Here is a 17,405-nt window from a genome sequence, read left to right on the forward strand (position 1 = left end):
TTCGGCTCCTTTGGTGATTTCAGGCTTGTGGAATCAAGCCCCGTGTTGGGTTCCTCAGTGGAGAATCTACTGGAGGCTCTCTCTCTCTCTCTCTCCCTCTCAGATAAATAAATAAATCTTAAAATAAAATACTTTTTGAGACAATTGAAGAAATCTGATTATTGTCTGGTTATCAGAAGTCACCAAAGAATTATTATTATTATTATTATTATTAATATTAATGTTGCTGGATATGAACAATGTCATTGTAGTTAGGTGAGAATATGTCCATATTTTTAGACCCATATTGAAATATGGAAGAAAGAATGATGCATATTTAATTACATTTAAATGACTTCAGGAAAGAGGAAAATAGATTAATCCAATGGGGCAAAATCACAATAATTATTGAATATACATAATGAATGTATGTGGTTTATTTTCTTATTCTCTCCTTTTTGCATATGTTTGGAAAATTTAATGAAAAAATTAAAAAGAATGGATTATCCTATTTAATTCTAATGAATGAGAGTTTATAGTGAGTCATAATAGCCACAATTAAATCATCCTCTTAACTAAATTATGCTACAATAGTATCCTAAAATATCTATTCATTTAACGAGAGGGAAAATATAGCATGAAACTATTTAACCTTAAATCAAATATTTGGAAGGTCTGACATCCATTAACTCAATGTATGTTTGTTGAACCCTTACTATGGTTGCATAGTTTTAGATGCTAGGAATATAGTGATGAACAAAATTAAGTCCCTTTTCTCTTGGATCTACACACTAGTAAGAGATATACAGACAAATAAATGATCATAGTAATCCTGAAGTAATAACTACCATGAAGAAGATTAAAGCCAGAAAACAGGATAGAGGGACGGGACAGCAGGAGTGGAAGACTTCTGAGATGAGGTGGACAGGAAAGGAATTTCTGAAAAGGTGATGCGTGAGCTGAAATCTAAATTGTACTAGGTACATATATTAAAAAGATCTAGGCAATGAAGCAGGGTGGGAAGAAGAGCAAGTATAAGAGTCCTGCACTGTAAAAGAGCTAGATGTGTATGAAGAAGAGTGTAAATAAAGAAGAGGAAGAAGCAGGGGGAGGGGTAAGAGAACATCAGGGGTCAAGTAGGGAACAAAATATGTGGAGCCTTGCCAGCCATGGTAAGAAGTTTAGATTTTATTCAAAATGTAATGACAAATCATTTAAGAATCTGAAGCAAGAAAATGACATGATTAGATTTAATATTTTTAAAATATATAGCTTCCTAGATTTAGAATTTGTGCATCTGAGTTCATAACAAGATTGGCCTAAAACTTTCTTTTCTCATTTCGTCCTTGAATGTTTTGATGTCAAAGTTATATTAGCATAATAAAATGAAGGAGAGAACATTCCTTCATTTTTTATCCTCTGGAACATTTTGTATAAGACTAGAATTATCTGCTCTTGAACAATTTATAAAACGTTGCCTGTAAAGCTATCCGATCCTGATGTTAGTTTATGCACAGATTTATGTTTTAATTTATTTAGTAGCTTAGCTATATGTTTCTTCATGTTTTCTAGTTGCTGAGTTGAATTTGGTAAGTTATATTTTTCTGAGAACATACATATTTCTTTCAGAGTTTTATTTTTTTAAAAGGTTTTATTTTTACTTATTTGACAGAGAGAGAGAGCACAAGCACAAACAGGGGGAGGGGCAGAGGGAGAAGCAGACTCCCCGCTGAGCAGGGCGCCCGATGCGGGGTTCGATCCCAGGACCCTGGGATCATGACCTGAGTCAAAGGCAGACTCTTAACCGACTGAGCCACCCAGGCACCCCACTTTCAGAGTTTTAAAACATATTTACATAGCCTTACATTTCTGAAAAAAATTGAGTAAAAGTCAGTTTTACCTCTTAACCGAAACAACTGTTAATTGTTGGAAAAATATAAACAAAGTCTTGAACACGTCAGAAAACAGACAACAAAAAACAGTACCCCTGAGATACGGAAAGTAAGATGGACACTGCAATTGACTAGTTTATGCCCCTGGAAGATTTTCCAGGCTGCAGCCCAGGGTGGGAAATCCCAAGTGGGGCATGGAAGACTCCCAGATTTGGAAGAGAGCTGAGTGCACAGTGGCACAAGTTCACAGGCAGAGTACCAGAGATGAGGGAGCGGGCGCAGAGGACCCCTAGTGGAGTGAAAATCAGTATAAACATGTGAGAAAACTATCCTAGGCTGAAGAAAGAATGACTTGAAACGATTAAAAAGAACAGTTCTCCCAGGGCTCAGAATAGTGCCTTGTCCTAACAGCCAGTCAGGAACACCTCATAATTCATGGGGCTTTAAGCAGGGCATTCATAAGAATCTTGCTTCCATAGTGGAAAATAACTAGATCCAGATTAAACACCGCTCTGGTCCTACCTAATAAGCAAGAACCAAAAGAATCAAACAGTGTCCATGGAACCTAACTATATACCAAAATAAACCTCAAGAATTTTTATGGGAATGCAAATATATCCAAGCATAAAAGAAGCTAAAATTCACAATGTTTGGTATCCAATCAAAATTTATTAAGTAGGCAAAGAAACAGGAAAATATGACCCATGGTGAGGGGGGAAAATCAATCAATTAAAGTCAACACAGTATTTATACAGATGTTAGAATTAGCAGATAAGGACATGAGAACAGTTATTATAACCATATTCTGTATGTTCAGAAAGTTAGAGGAGAGAGTGAACATATTAAGTAAAGACGCAGAAGATAAAAAACGATATGAATCAATGAAGTAAAAAAACTGGTATTTTGCAAATATCAGTAAAAACAATAACCGTCTAACCCAGTGATTCTCATTTGGAGGTGATTTTGCCCTCCAGGGGCATGTGGTAATTTCTGAGTGGCACATTACTGAGTGCCACAACTCAGAATTGCTGGCATCTAGAAGGTAAAGGCCAGGAATGCTGCTAAACATCCTACAGGAAAGCCCCCATAACAAAATTATCCAGCTCAAAATGTCAATAATGCTGAGGTTGAGGCTGAGCAGAAAGAGAGAGAGAAAACACAAATTATCAGTATCAGATATGAGAGAGATGACCCCATTATAAGTTTTACATATATTAAAAGTACAATAAGGGGCACTTGGGTGGCTCAATCAGATTAAGCATCTGACTCTTGATTTTGGCTCAGGTCATGATCTCAGGGTCATGGGACTGAGCCCCGTGTTGGGCGCTATGCTGGGCATGGAGCCTGCTCAAGATTCTCTCTTTCCCTCTCCCTGCCCCTCCCCCCCTCTAAAAAAGGTACAATAAGCTAATGCTATAAATAACTGTATGCAAATAAGTTTGAAAATTCCGGGGCGCCTGGGTGGCTCAGTTGGTTGAGCATCCACCTTTGACTCGGGTCATGATCTCAGGGTCCTGGGATGGAGACCCGCGGAGGGCTCTCTGCTCAGCAGGGAGCCTACTTCTCTTTCTCCTCCCCACTCTTGCTCTCTCTCGCTCTCTGTCTCTTTCAAATAAATAAAATCTACAAAAATAAATAAATAAAAAAGAAGAGAAAATTCAGGCAAACTTGATACATTTATTGAAAAACATAAATTACCAAAGCTCACTCAAGAAGAAATAGATTACTAAGTCACCATATATCTATTAGAGAAAATGAATTTGTACATTAAAAAACATAAGCACAAGGAAAACTTCAAAATCAGATGGCTTTCCTTATGAATTCTACCAAACATTTGAAGAATAAATAATATTAATTCTACAAAAATATTTCTCAAAAATTGAAGCAGAGCAACTACTCCCCAAATCATCCTATGAGACCAGCACTAACCAAAACCAATGAATTATTTAAAACAACAACAACATATATTGGTCCTTGATAAAAGACGTATAAAAGACATCTATGAAAACCTATAGCTAACATATACTTAATGATAAAACAAGTAAATCCTTTCTCACTAAGATGAGGAACAAGGCAAGAATGCCCACTATTCAACATCTATTCAACATTGTACTGGAAGATGTAGGCAGTGCAATAAGGGAAGAAAAAGAGCCGGACTGCCATTCCCACCCAGCAGAAATTAAGAGCCTCCCACTCATAGAGCTACAGAGGCTGAGTGAGGAATCTTGGCTTCTACCATCTGGTAGTAACAAGTACACATCTCCTTCCTTCCCTAGCCAGACCAGTGCCAGAAGAAGCCAATTAAAACAGATGGTTTAAATAAGATCCAGAGTCTCATAACATAATACCTAAAATATCCTTGTTTTAACTGAAAAATCACTTTCATATCTAGGACCAGAAAGATATCAAACTAAATGAAAAAACACAATCAACAGATGTCGATACTAAGATGACAGACGTAATAAAATTATGTGATGAAGATTTTAAAGTACATATGATAAAAACTTAAGTGAGCAATTTGAACGGACTCAAAACAACGGAAAAAACAGAAATTCACAGTAAAGAAATAAACAAAGAATCAAATAGAAATTTCAGAACAACCAAAATAAAGAATTCACTGGAAGGACTCAATAACAGAATGGAGGAGACGGAGGAAATAGTGAACTAGAGCTTAGAGCAATAGAAATTAACCAGTCTAAAACAACAGAGAAAATGGAAAAGAAGAACAGAGCTTAAGGGACCTGTGGGAATAAAACAAAAATTGAACCTTTATGTCATTAGAATCCCGAATGAGAGGAGAAAGAGGACAAATGTAGAAAAGCATTCAGAGAAGTAAGAGGTGAAAATTATCAGAATTTGGCAAAAAACTTAAACCTATAGATTCAAGAAATTGAGCTGTCAACCTAAAAAAAAAAAAACAAACAAAAAAACAAATTAGCCAGTTATTTTATTAGCAAAATGAGTTTATTTGGGAATAGCTGAGGAACTGCATTTTGAGACCAGCACACTATGGCAAAAACATAGAGGAGTCTGAAGAGACAAAGGGAAAGTCAACAATTCGCTTTTAGGAGGAAATTGAGGAGAGTTGTTTTGAACAAAATTCATTGAGAAGAACGTGAGTTTGAGGTCCTGGCAATTTCTCACTGGCTGTAAGTGGTAGTTGGCGTATTGTTGCTGAGTCAAGGAGGGAATCTTCCTTCTTCCTGCTGGTTATGTAGGCTGTAAAAATTGTGTATGTGTGAGAGCTGCCCTTTCAGGGCTTCCCAGCTTCATGACAGATGAGATTTCCTTAACTTGTTTTCACATTTCTCCCTTTTGATCAAGATCTGTCCTTGCAAGTTCCACTGATCAAGAGTTAGGTTTTCCACATTTAGGGATCTTGTCCCTCGGCGCCAGGAAGGACACTTCCTGTCATGTCCCATGTTGCAGAGAAAGTACACAGAATGGAAACTGTTGGGGCTACATTTGAGTAACAGGAAAGGGTAGGAAGGAGAATTCTCAGGCATTGTCCCCCTAAGTTCTATATCCTTTCGAGGTTGTAAGCGTTGGAGAAAGCCCTCAAAGCACTAGGTTGTCTTTCCACTTTGTTGGTAGTGTCCTTTGATGCACAAAATTTTAAATTTTGATAAAGTCCAATTTATCTCTTTTTTACACTATCACTTGTGGTTTTGGAGTCATTTCTAAGAAACCACTGTTTAACTTGAACTCACAAATATTTACTCCTATGTTTTCTCTTAAGAGTTTTATATTTTAGCTTTCAAATTTGGGTTTATGATCCATTTTGAGTTAATTTTGTATATGGTATGAGGGAGGAGTCTAACTTCATTCTTTTTCATGTGTCTATCTGGCTGTCCCAGTACCATTTGTTGTAAAGACTATTATTTCCTCCATTGTAGTGTCTTGGCACTTTTTTTTCAGTGCAGGTTCCACACCCAGGGTGGAGCCCAAAGCAGGTCTTGAACTCATGACCCTGAGATTAAGACCTGAGCTGAGATCGAAAGTCAGATGCTTCACTAACTGAGCCACCCAAGTGTCTGGTGTCTTGACACTCTCGCTGAAAATCAATGGACCATAAATGTTAGGATTTATTCCTGGATTCTTAATTCTGTCCCACTGAACTATAAGTCTATCCTTACACCAGGACCACACTGTCTTACTTACTATAGCTTTGTAATAAGTTTTCAAACCAGGAAATATGAGTCTTCCAACTTTTTCTTCTTTTTCAAGATTGTTTTGACTATTCTGGGTCTGTTGCATTTCTATATGAATTTTAGGATCAGTTTTTCAATTTCTGCATACATAGCAATTGGCATTTGAATAGCCACTGCATTGACTCTGCAGATAAGTTTGAGCAGTATTGCCATCTTAACAATTTTTTTATTTTATTTTATTTTATTTATTTGAGAGAGAAAGAGAGAGAACGAGCAGAGAGGGTGGAGGGGCAGAGGGAGAGGGAGAAGCAGGCTCCCAGCTGAGTAGGGAGCCCCACGTGGGGCTTGATCCCAGGACCCTGAGCCGAAGGCAGACTCTCAGCTGACTGAGCCCACCCAGGCACTCTGCCATCTTAACAATTTTAAGTCTTCTGATCAATGAACATGGAATGTCTTATCATTTACTTAGGTCTTTAATTTCTTTCAACAATTTTTTTTAGTTTTTAGTAAAAGCTTTGTATTTCCTTTGTTAAATTTATTACTAAGTATTTTATTATTTTGATGTTACTGTGAATAGAATTGTTTTCTTATTTTTATTTTTGGATTGTTCATTGCTAGTGTATATAAATACAACTGATTTTTGTATATTGATCTTGTATTCTGCAGCCCTGATAAGCTCATTTATTGATCCTAATAAATTTTTGTGGATTCTTTAGGAGTTTTGATGTACAATCTGGAAATAGAGATCATTATATTTCTTCCTTTCTAATCAAGATGTCTTTTATAAGAAAAAGAAAACCTCAGAGGTCAGACTTGTGATTACCAGAAACAGAGGGTGGGGAGAGAAGGAAATAGAAGTTGGTCAAAAGATACGAGGGATATGATGTACAACATGATGACTACAGGTAACACTGCTGTGTGATATATAGAAAAGTTATTAAGAGAGTAAATTCTAAGAGTTCTCATTACAAGGAGATTTTTTTCTATTTTTTCTTTTTTTTCCTTTTATTATATCTATATGAGATGAAATTTAGTTGAACCTATTGTAGTAATCATTTCACAGTATATGTAACTCAAACTAATATAGTGCTAATATAAATATATAAATATAAATAAATATATAATATTATATAATATATAATAAATATAAATAAATATAAATATATTTATAAATATAAATATATTTATAAATATATAAATATAAATAAATATAAATATAAATATAGTGCTAACTCAAACTAATATATGCCCTAAACAAATATAGCAATGTATGTCAATTATTTTTCAATAAAAATGGTGGGGGGGTGGAAATGTGCTTTTTATTTCTTTTTCCTGTATAATTACCCTGGCTAGAACCTTCAGTACAATGTTGGAAAAAAACAGTGAGAGTAGACATTCTCATCATGTCCCTGCTTAGGGGAAATCAGTCAGTTTTTCAGCATTATGATGCTAGCTATGGTCTGTTCATAGAAGTCTTTCATCAAGTTGAGGATGTCATCTTATATTCCTAGTTTATTTATTGTTTATACAACAAAAAATGTGGATATTGTCTAAGACCTTTTCTGTATTATGGAGACTACCATGTCATTTTGTGTTTTATGCTGTTAATATGAATTCTCATACAGATTAATTTTCATATGTTAAACCAACCTTGCAGTACTGAGATAAATCCTATTTGATCGTGGCATATAATCATTTTTATGTTGTTGGATTCAGTTTGCTAAGATTTTGCTGAGGATTTTTGCATCTATCTTCATAAAGGATATTGGTGTGGAGTTTTCTTGTGATGTCTTTTGGTATCAAGTCATACTGAAGTCACAGAATGAGTTGAGAGGTATTATCGCCTCTTCTTTTTTGGGAGAAAATTTGTGAAACCATTGGTGTTAGTTATCCTTTCTATGTCCGTTAGGTTTTACTAGTGAAACCATCTTGACCTGGCTTTTACTAATTCAATCGCTTTACTTGCTATAGTTCTGTTCAGATTTTGTATTTCCTCTAGGTCAGTTTTAGTAGCATGTGTCTTTCTAGGAATTTTCCTTTCATTTAGGCGATGTAATTCATTGTCATACTGTTCATAGAATTCCTTTATATTCCCTTTTATTCCCATAAAATCAATAGTAATGACGCTTGTTTGATTTCCGAAATTAATATGAGTCTTTTCTCTTTTTTCTTATTCAGTATAGCTAAAAGATTGTTAATTTTGTTGTTCTTTTTTAAAAAAAAAAAACAGCTTTTCTTTCATTGACTTTCTTCATTGTGTTTCTTTCTCTATTTCATTTATTTCCACTCCAATTTTTATTATTTCCTTCCACGTGCCTACTTTGAATTTAGTTTGCTCTTATTTTCAGGTTTCTTAAAATAGAATGTTAGCTTATTCATTTCAGATCTTTTTAAAAACTTTTATTGTGATAAAAATATCTAACATTAAATGTACCCTCTTAACCATTTTTAAGTCTACAGTTCAGTAATGTTAAGCATATCTACAATGTTGTGCAACAGATCTCTGGAACTTTTACATCTTGCCACACTGAAACTCTATACTCGCTAAACACTAATAAACACTTCACCCTTCCCCAGGCATTGGCAATCATCTCTATACTTTCTGTTTCTGTGATTTTGACTGTTTTAGAAACTTCAGATGAGTGGAATCACACGGTATTTTTCCTTTTGCAACTGGCTCATTTCACTTAGCTTAATGTCCTCAAGATTCATCCGTGTTATAGCATATGACAGGATTTCCATCTTTTTTAAAGCCACCTAATACTCCATTGTGTGGACCACATCTTCTTTATCCATTCATCCACTGATGGACATTTTGGTCGTTTCTACCTCTTGACTATTGTGAATAATGCTGCAGTGAACATGAGTGTGCAAATATCTTGCTGAAAGTCTGTTTTAAATCCTTTTGAGCATATAGTCAGAAGTTGAACTACTGAATGTTACGGTAATTCTATTTTTAATTTTCTGAGGAATTTCCATACTGTTTTCCATGTGGCAGCATCACTTTATATTCCTATCAGCAGTGCACAAGGGTTCTAATTTCTTCACCTCCTTACCAACATTTTTTGCTTTCCTTTCTTGTAATAGTGGCCATCCTGATGGGTATGAGGTGATATCTCAATGTGCTTTTGAGTTGCATTTTTCTAATGATTAATGACATTGAGCATATTTTCATGTGATTACTGACCATTTGTATGTCTTCTTTGGAGAAATGTCTATTCAAGTCCTTTGTCCATTTTTAATCTGGTTATTTGTTTTTTTTGTGTTGTATTTTAATTGTAAAGTTCCTTCTATATTTTGGATATTAATCCCTTATCCGATATATGTAATTAGCAATATTTTCTCCTCCATTTTATATTTTTTCTCTTATTCTATAACAGTGATCTACCCAGTAGCAATGAGCACACTTAGCCCCCAAGATGTGATCTTAAAATATCATTTTCTATTAAAAAAAGTCAAAACTTCTTGAAGAAATTAATTCCAGGACTTGGGCAAGAAACATACAAAACAAGCCTAGTGTATCTTGTCATAGCAAGTAAGCTATCAAAGAGTGCTGGAGTATTATCAGAAAGACACAAGAGCAACTTGAAGAGGCTTCCACCAACCAAAGGTGGACAGGGTGAACATCAGTAAGGATAAAAAGAGTAAAATATTTTAAATGGTCCGTGAATAAGAAAATTTATCTCTCTGAAAAAAAAATACACTGATTTAGGAAAAATGATGAAAACCATATTTTGTGTTCTTAAATATGCTGGCATGGTTTCTGGGATTCTAAAGTAATTACTTTCACCTAATCTAAAGTGCAAGTTAAGGGGTGCTTGGGTGGCTCAGTCATTTAAGTGTCTGACTCTTGGTCTCAGCTCAGGTCTTGATCTCAGGGTCGTGAGCTCAAGCCCTGCATAGGCTCCACACTGGGCATGAAACCCTACTTTAAAAAATTAATTAATTAATTAATTAACTAATTAAAGTGCAAGTTAAATATATGAGTTTGTAATAATGCTTTAAGAATTTGACTACCAGGCACTTGGGTGGCTCAGATGGTTAAGCGTCTGTCTTTACCTCAGGTCGTGATCCCGGAGTCGTGGAATCGAGTCCCGCATCGGGCTCCCTGCTCCTTTGGAGCCTGCTTCTCCCTCTGCCCCCCTCTCTCTCTGTCTCTCATGAATAAATAAATAAAAATCTATAAAAAAAAGAATTTGACTACCTCTGAAGGATGGTAGGGAATTAACTCATTATTTTGTAAACTTTTTTTTTTAAAGAAAAAAATCAAGCATTTCTCCTGACTTTCCTATAGATGGTATACTGGATATTGCTGAGTGCATCTACATAAGTATTGTAAGAATTCACTCTGTCCTTTGTATTGCCTATAAACTGATATTTAGAGCTATGACCTTGATCATATTTGAAATGGTCGGGTTTGAAATTTTTGGTCATATTGCCTGATAATCGGAAATACTATCAGGACAAAGACCCAATTTTTTCAACAAACACAATGAACAAGTAAAAGATGATGATAGAGGGGGAACTTTAGATTAAAAGAGACTTAAATAACATTTTTTAAAAAGATTTTACTTTTAAGTAATCTCTGCACCTAATGTGGGGCTTGAACTTACAACCCCAAGATCAAGAGTCACATGCTCTACCGACTGAGCCGGTCAGGCTCAGTAACATATTTAAAAAAAAAAAAACAGACAAAACTAAACTTTCTTTTTTGTTTAAAGACACCCAATGGGGTGGGACAACTATAAAGTGAAGCAAGGACATGATTTTTATATTACTTGGATAAGTCTCTGTCTTCCTGCCAGAGGGACGAGGCATGTGGTAGGGTATTGGATGGCTGGTCAACTTCTATCCCTTGACCTGTATGGTAGTTATAAGTGTTTGCTTTATAATTATTTTTATTATATATATATGTACATATATATACATATAATGTGGTTTATGTATCTGTGCTATATTTTAAAGTGAAAATTAGAAAAATTGGTCAAGACAGTGATTAATTTTGAAGGCAGGGTTTAAAGAGGGCATGTAGATTCTGAGAACATGGTGGCACTCTCTTTTGGGTCCAAGTGGTAGTTACATAGGTGTGTGTAAAAATCTGCCAAAATAAACATCCATGATTTGTTCACTCTTCTAGATGTATGTTTTACTTCAATAATAAAAGTTATTTTTAAAAATAAAAGGAAGAAAGCACAAGAGTCTTCCTTAGCCACTACTTAATTTAGCCTTCATTTTTTATTTTAGGAAATGTTGCCTTTTGGTCTCATCTGTGTCATGGGAGAAATACATAATTTCATACTCGATTTAGAAGGCATCCAGATGCTGTTACATTATTTAGTTGGCCCTGTGTGGAAGTGTTGCTTAAAGAGAGATTTTGAGTGCCAGAAATTTCTTTGCAATATATCATGTTAAACACCAATGATTTGTGTTCTAAATTTTGCCTAATGCTTTTTGTAGTATTTGAATTCTCATTGTAAACCATGAGAGCTATCTGCAGGGAATCAAGGCCTTTCCTGTTTCCCATTTCCTTCATTTGGGGAGATAACATCACGGTATATATAGAGAGGACCCAGTTATTTCCAAATCCATAGATTCAGCGGGGCTGGGAAATGTCAAATCAGCACCTGAATAAATAAAACACTAGCCCATTAGTGCAAGCTTATGTGACCTGTCAGCATCATTAGGCTTTCCTGTGCACGGGAAGCCAGCTGGTATAAGGCCTTTAATAATGATGGCATCTCTCAAGAGAGCCTAACAAATCCAGGCTTTGCTTTTTGAATAAGCATTCTGATGTTTACTTTCCAGGCAAGAGTCTCACTTCATCTTCGGGTTGCTGTAATTCAAACCTTGCCCTCCTAGGAGTCTTCCCGCCCTGCTGTGAATGGATGCACCCAACTAGATTCCATAGTGGAACTCAATTTGCACAGACCTCACTAACACACACAATGACCCAGCAGTCAGACTCTTCACCAGGCTTTACATCCTTGACGTTGGTATTTGAAAGGCAATCTCTGCAAGGACCCCCTTTGTTTGAGAGAGTAAACTCGTTAGTTTTACAATACAAGCTCACGCAGTGAATATTAATGTTTAAGAGTGCAAAGTTAAGGAGCATGGACTTGGACCCAGACTGTCCAGATTCAAATCCCTTGCCACTTACTAGCTGTGTAACCTTGGGCAAGTTACTAAAACTTTCTGGCCCTCAGTTTACTCATCTGTGAATGGGCAGCATGATCTCTGTCACATAGCATTCAGGAGAGAATTAAATAGTATTAATATGCCTATAGCTCATAAAACAACACATTTAATAAGCACTCCAAGTGTTTTGATTATTATTATTAGCTGTGTGAGTTTGCACAAGAAACCTGACCTCTCAGTGTTTCCTTATCGATAAAATGAAAATAATAAAAATAGTACTTTTTAGGGTTGTAATAAATATTCAGTTAATTAATTCATGTATAGTATGTAGTAAATTGCCTACAACATAGTAGGCATTCAATGAATGTTAGCTATTATTATGTGATCTTTTCTCTTTTCTTACCTATAGAAATGCAGATATGAAGCTGGGCTGAATATAATTCATTTCACACGTTTACCAATTTTCAGGAGAAAATTATTGATTCCTTAACATAATCTATTTAACATAATTCATGTTTCAGATTACAAAGGAAATCTATTTTTATAATAATACATTTGTAAAATAACAGAAAAAATAAAATTTCCATAATCTCACTACTCAATTATATGTATTGTACATATTATGTATATATATATTTTTAATTATGTTATGTTAATCACCATACATTACATCATTAGTTTTTTTTAAAGATTTTATTTATTTATTTGAGAGAGAGCATGAGAGGGGGGAGGGTCAGAGGGAGAAGCAGACACCCCACTGAGCAGGGAACCCGATGCGGGACTCGATCCTGGGACTCCAGGATCATGACCTGAGCCGAAGACAGTCGCTTAACCAACGGAGCCACCCAGGCGCCCACATCATTAGTTTTTGATGTAGTGTTCCATGATTCATTGTTTGCATATAACACCCAGTGCTCCATGCAGTACGTGCCCTCTTTAGTACCCATCACCAGGCTAACACAGCCCCCCACCCCACTCCCCTCTAGAACGCTCAGTTTGTTTCTCAGAGTCCATAGTCTCTCATGGTTCGTCTCTCCCTCCAATTTTCCCCCCTTCATGCTTTCCTTCCTGTTATCTTCTTCTTCTTCTTCTTCTTTTTTTTAACATATAATGTATTATTTGTTTCAGAGGTACAGGTCTGTGATTCAACAGTCTTACACAATTCACAGCGCTCACCATAGCACATACCCTCCCCAATGTCTATCACCCAGCATATTTTTTTTTTCATTCTGGTCCCTTCTCTACCATATACAAACTATGAGCAGGATAAAAGAAAATCATAATTTTAACACTTGGCCCTTGAATTCCTTTTAAAGGAAAACTGTCTTCCTTTAGCAAAATCCCTTAATAATATCACTTGGGTGGAAAGTGAGACTGTTAGGGCTTTAGAACTGTCAAGGACACAGAAAGGAAGCTAAAGCACTCAGCAATAGGACTGGATAGTAAATCCAAAATACAGAGCAGGCAAAGTAAAGGGAAAAGAGAAGCAAGGCTGAGAAACATAGGGAAAGGGATGAGGGTCTTTAAAGAACAAGAAGATGTGGTAGGATAATTTCCAACCTTTGTGACATAAATAGTATCTATCTTTCCCAAACTAAGTATTCTGTTATCACCAACAAAAGCTTTGTGTGAGTGTGCGTGTGTTTCTGTTTGTCTGTGAGTCCCGAAAATTGAATTCCATGACTGGACCAGTGTGGTGTAGAAATGAGACATCATGCCTGAGTATGGCCAAGACTGACTAATTACTCACAAGTATCCTTCATCTACATTTTTAATAACAGGACTCCTAAGTTTTAGGTGAAGGCAGAGCTACTCAGTTCAAGTCTACATTTCCTGTTCTCTTGCAGCCAGTTATATCCACATGAAAAGTTCTAGCCAGTGAGATGGGAGAGGAATGGCAGATGCTACTTCCTAGCCGGATGATAAATCCTCCAACACACCGTGGAAAAGTCTGTGTATCCATCCAGGACCCTGGGCTTTGACCCAGATGGAATGGATCTGGAGGAGGGGCCCAGTATGTCCTGTACCAGCAAAAAGCAAGTTGTACATGTGACACAGACTTTAAGTGGGCCACACTCTCTAGGTGTCCACTTCATTATAGAACAAGGGGAGAGAGAGAACAATAGATAAAAGAGTTCTGCCCAGAGAATAGAACCAGAGTCTGCCCTAAAAGTCACTCTACTGCTAAGGCAAGGAGCCTTCACAATTGGTTCTGTGAGAATTAATCAGTGCTATGGAGCATTGTTGGCTGGTGTTTACAATTCTTTTCTTTTCTTTTCCAAATAAGGATTTTATTGCAGTTGTCCTTGACCTAGCCTACCATTTCAATGTGCATCTTTAGGAAGGATACAAACCTGTGTTCTTTGTTTTATGAGTGTTGGGGAAGGCAGCCTCATGCATGCAGTCTTTCCACCCACCCCCCCATCTGTTGCATAGGAACTGGCCTTGGGCCTGGAACACTTCCTACCAAGAGATAAAGATCCCACACGGTCTGTGCAGGCTTATCGCCCTGTGTGAGAATATCTTTTCTTGTTTCAGACTCAATAAGTACTCTCTTGTCTCAACTTAAAGCATGTGTGTCAAATGGCACCTGGCCAAGCCCATTGTTATATCTGTCCTCCTTGAGAAGGGAACAGAGTTTCCTCAACTGTGGCATAGGAGGGGTCAGCAGAGGCCAGCTGCCCTGTGTCACTGCTGGGAGAGACCCTCTGGTACACTACTGAACTTAATCTTGCTCTGTCCCCCTTCTAGGTAAGTAAAGCATTGTCTCATTTAGTGTTGTCTTCCTTGGCCACTTCGATACCAAGATGCAATGGGCAGAAGTGTTTGGACCTTCTATTCCTGGTGGTTGGCATGGCAATGATCCTCCACATATTTAGCATCCTTCCCTGGGACTGGTAAGTGGCACATGGTACTCTGCTCCACAGTAGGTCATCAGGTCATGAGAAGCCACAAACTTGATGGAGAAGAATGCATATCAGCTTGAGATCCAAGCTATTCATCCAGAAGAGCCTTTTGAGATGTCTCATCTGAGGAGGTGTGAGTATGTTCATGACATTGAAAGACTGGAGTGCATTAACATTTAGGTATCCGGAAACATCAACAGTGACAGAATGCCAGTTGTTCCCCCACTATATCTATATCCATGTTCCCCTTCTTCCATAGAAATAACTATAACTGGGCTCATGTAAGCCAGCTAAAGCTACATTTCCCAGCAAGGTATGGTCATAGGCTATGAGCAGGATCGATATGTGCACTTCCAGAGCGTTTTTTCCAAAACAGTTGGGCATGCACTGCCCTGGCTCTTTATTCCCCCTTTCCAGAAATGCTTGCAAGATGATGAAAACTGAAAGCACTAACCAAATCTCAGGTTTTTATCTCTAGACAAGTGCTTTTCTTACTATCTATGGTGAAGGACAATCTCTCATAGATTGATTCTTTTGAAAAATTTTATAAAATTAAATCTCTAGGAAACATGAAATGAATAAAAAACAAAGACAACCCTCAAATATTTTATTGTTAGATTCCATAATAATAAAATTATATTTCAAAAACTATAGTAATAGCAACATAGAAAAATATAAAAATTTGGCACATTAAAGTTAACAAAAGACATGCAAGACTTCTTCATTGGAAAAAATGGAATACTGCTCTGAGATATTAAAGAAGACCCAAAGGGAGCAATATGGTATGTTCATGGATTGGAAAACTCAGTATTCTTAATTTTCCCCAGATGGATTTATAGAGTCAGTGCAATCCTGATTGCTATTCCTGCAGGCAATTTGGTTGCTATTGACAGGTTAATTCTAAAATGTATAATGAAAATTCCTACAGACATGGAAGAGCAAAAGCCATTTTTAAAAGAAGAAAGTTGGATAAAACTATCTGATTTCATGGTTTACTATAGAGGAATAATAATTAAGACAAAAGTTCAAAAATTAAGGTTTTGGTAAAAGAATCGACATAAAGGTCACTGAAACAGTATAGTGACTCCAGATATAGATCCACTAATATTTGGTAAATTCATTTTCCCCAAACATGTCAAAGCAATTCAATGGGTAAAAGGAAAGTCTTTTCTATAGCTGCTACTAGAACTACTGGATATCTGTATTTTTAAAAACTGACCATTAATCCCACTTCACACCATTACAAAAATTAGAAGTGTATCATAAACCTAAATAAAAAAACAAAATTTACAACGTTTGTAGAAGAGAGACAGAGGTGAAAATCTTAGCTAAGACATAAAAACATAGACCGTAAAAAATTAAAAAATGGGGCACCTGAGTGGCTCAGTTGTTAAGCATCTGCCTTCGGCTCAGGTCATGATCCCAGGGTCCTGGGATCGAGTCCCACATTGGGCTCCCTGCTCAACGGGAAGCCTGCTTCTCCCTCTCCCACTCCCCCTGTTTGTGTTCCCTCTCTCGCTGTGTCTCTCTCTGTCAAATAAATAAATAAAATCTTTAAAAAAATTTTTTTAATTAAAAAATCGTTTTCTTTACAACAGACATCATTAAGACAATAGGAAAACAAGCTGCAGGATGGGAGAAAACATTTACAATACATACCCGACATAAAACTTGTATCAGAATACATAAAAAACTCTTAAAAAAATGCAAACTTCCAGTTATAAAATTAATATATCATGGGGATGAAAAGTATAGCATGGGGAATAGTCAATAATATTGTAATAATTTTATATGGTGGTAGATGGTAATTACACTTATTGTAGTGAGCATTGCATAAGGTATAGAATTGTCAACTCACTGTTGTACACGTGAAACTAATACTAATATAACATTCAATGTCAAGTACAATGAAAAAAGAACTCAGTAATAAAAAGATGAATAACCTAATTTTTCTTTCTTTTTTTTTTTCTTAAAGATTTTGTTTACTTGACAGACAGAGAGAGAGCACAAGCAGGGGGAGCGGCAGGCAGAGAGAGAAGCAGTCTCCCTGCTGAGCAAGGAGCCCGATGCGGGACTTAATCCCAGGACTCTAGAATCATGACCTGAGCCGAAGGCAGATGCTTAACTGACTGAGCCACCCAGGCACCCCATGAATAACGTTATTTTTCAAAAAAGGCTTGAACAGATATCCAAATGGCTGATAAATACACAAGAATATGTTCAACATAACCAGACATCAGGGAAATGCAAACTAAAACCACAATGGAATACATGTATATACTCATTAGAATGGTTAAAAATTAAAAAGATTAACAATACCAAGTGTTGGCAATGATGTGTAG

This window comes from Eumetopias jubatus, unplaced genomic scaffold (assembly GCF_037043125.1).
Source record: "Eumetopias jubatus isolate StellerSeaLion01/CBP00866 unplaced genomic scaffold, mEumJub1_p1.0 scaffold_2, whole genome shotgun sequence".
NCBI lineage: Eukaryota > Metazoa > Chordata > Mammalia > Carnivora > Otariidae > Eumetopias > Eumetopias jubatus.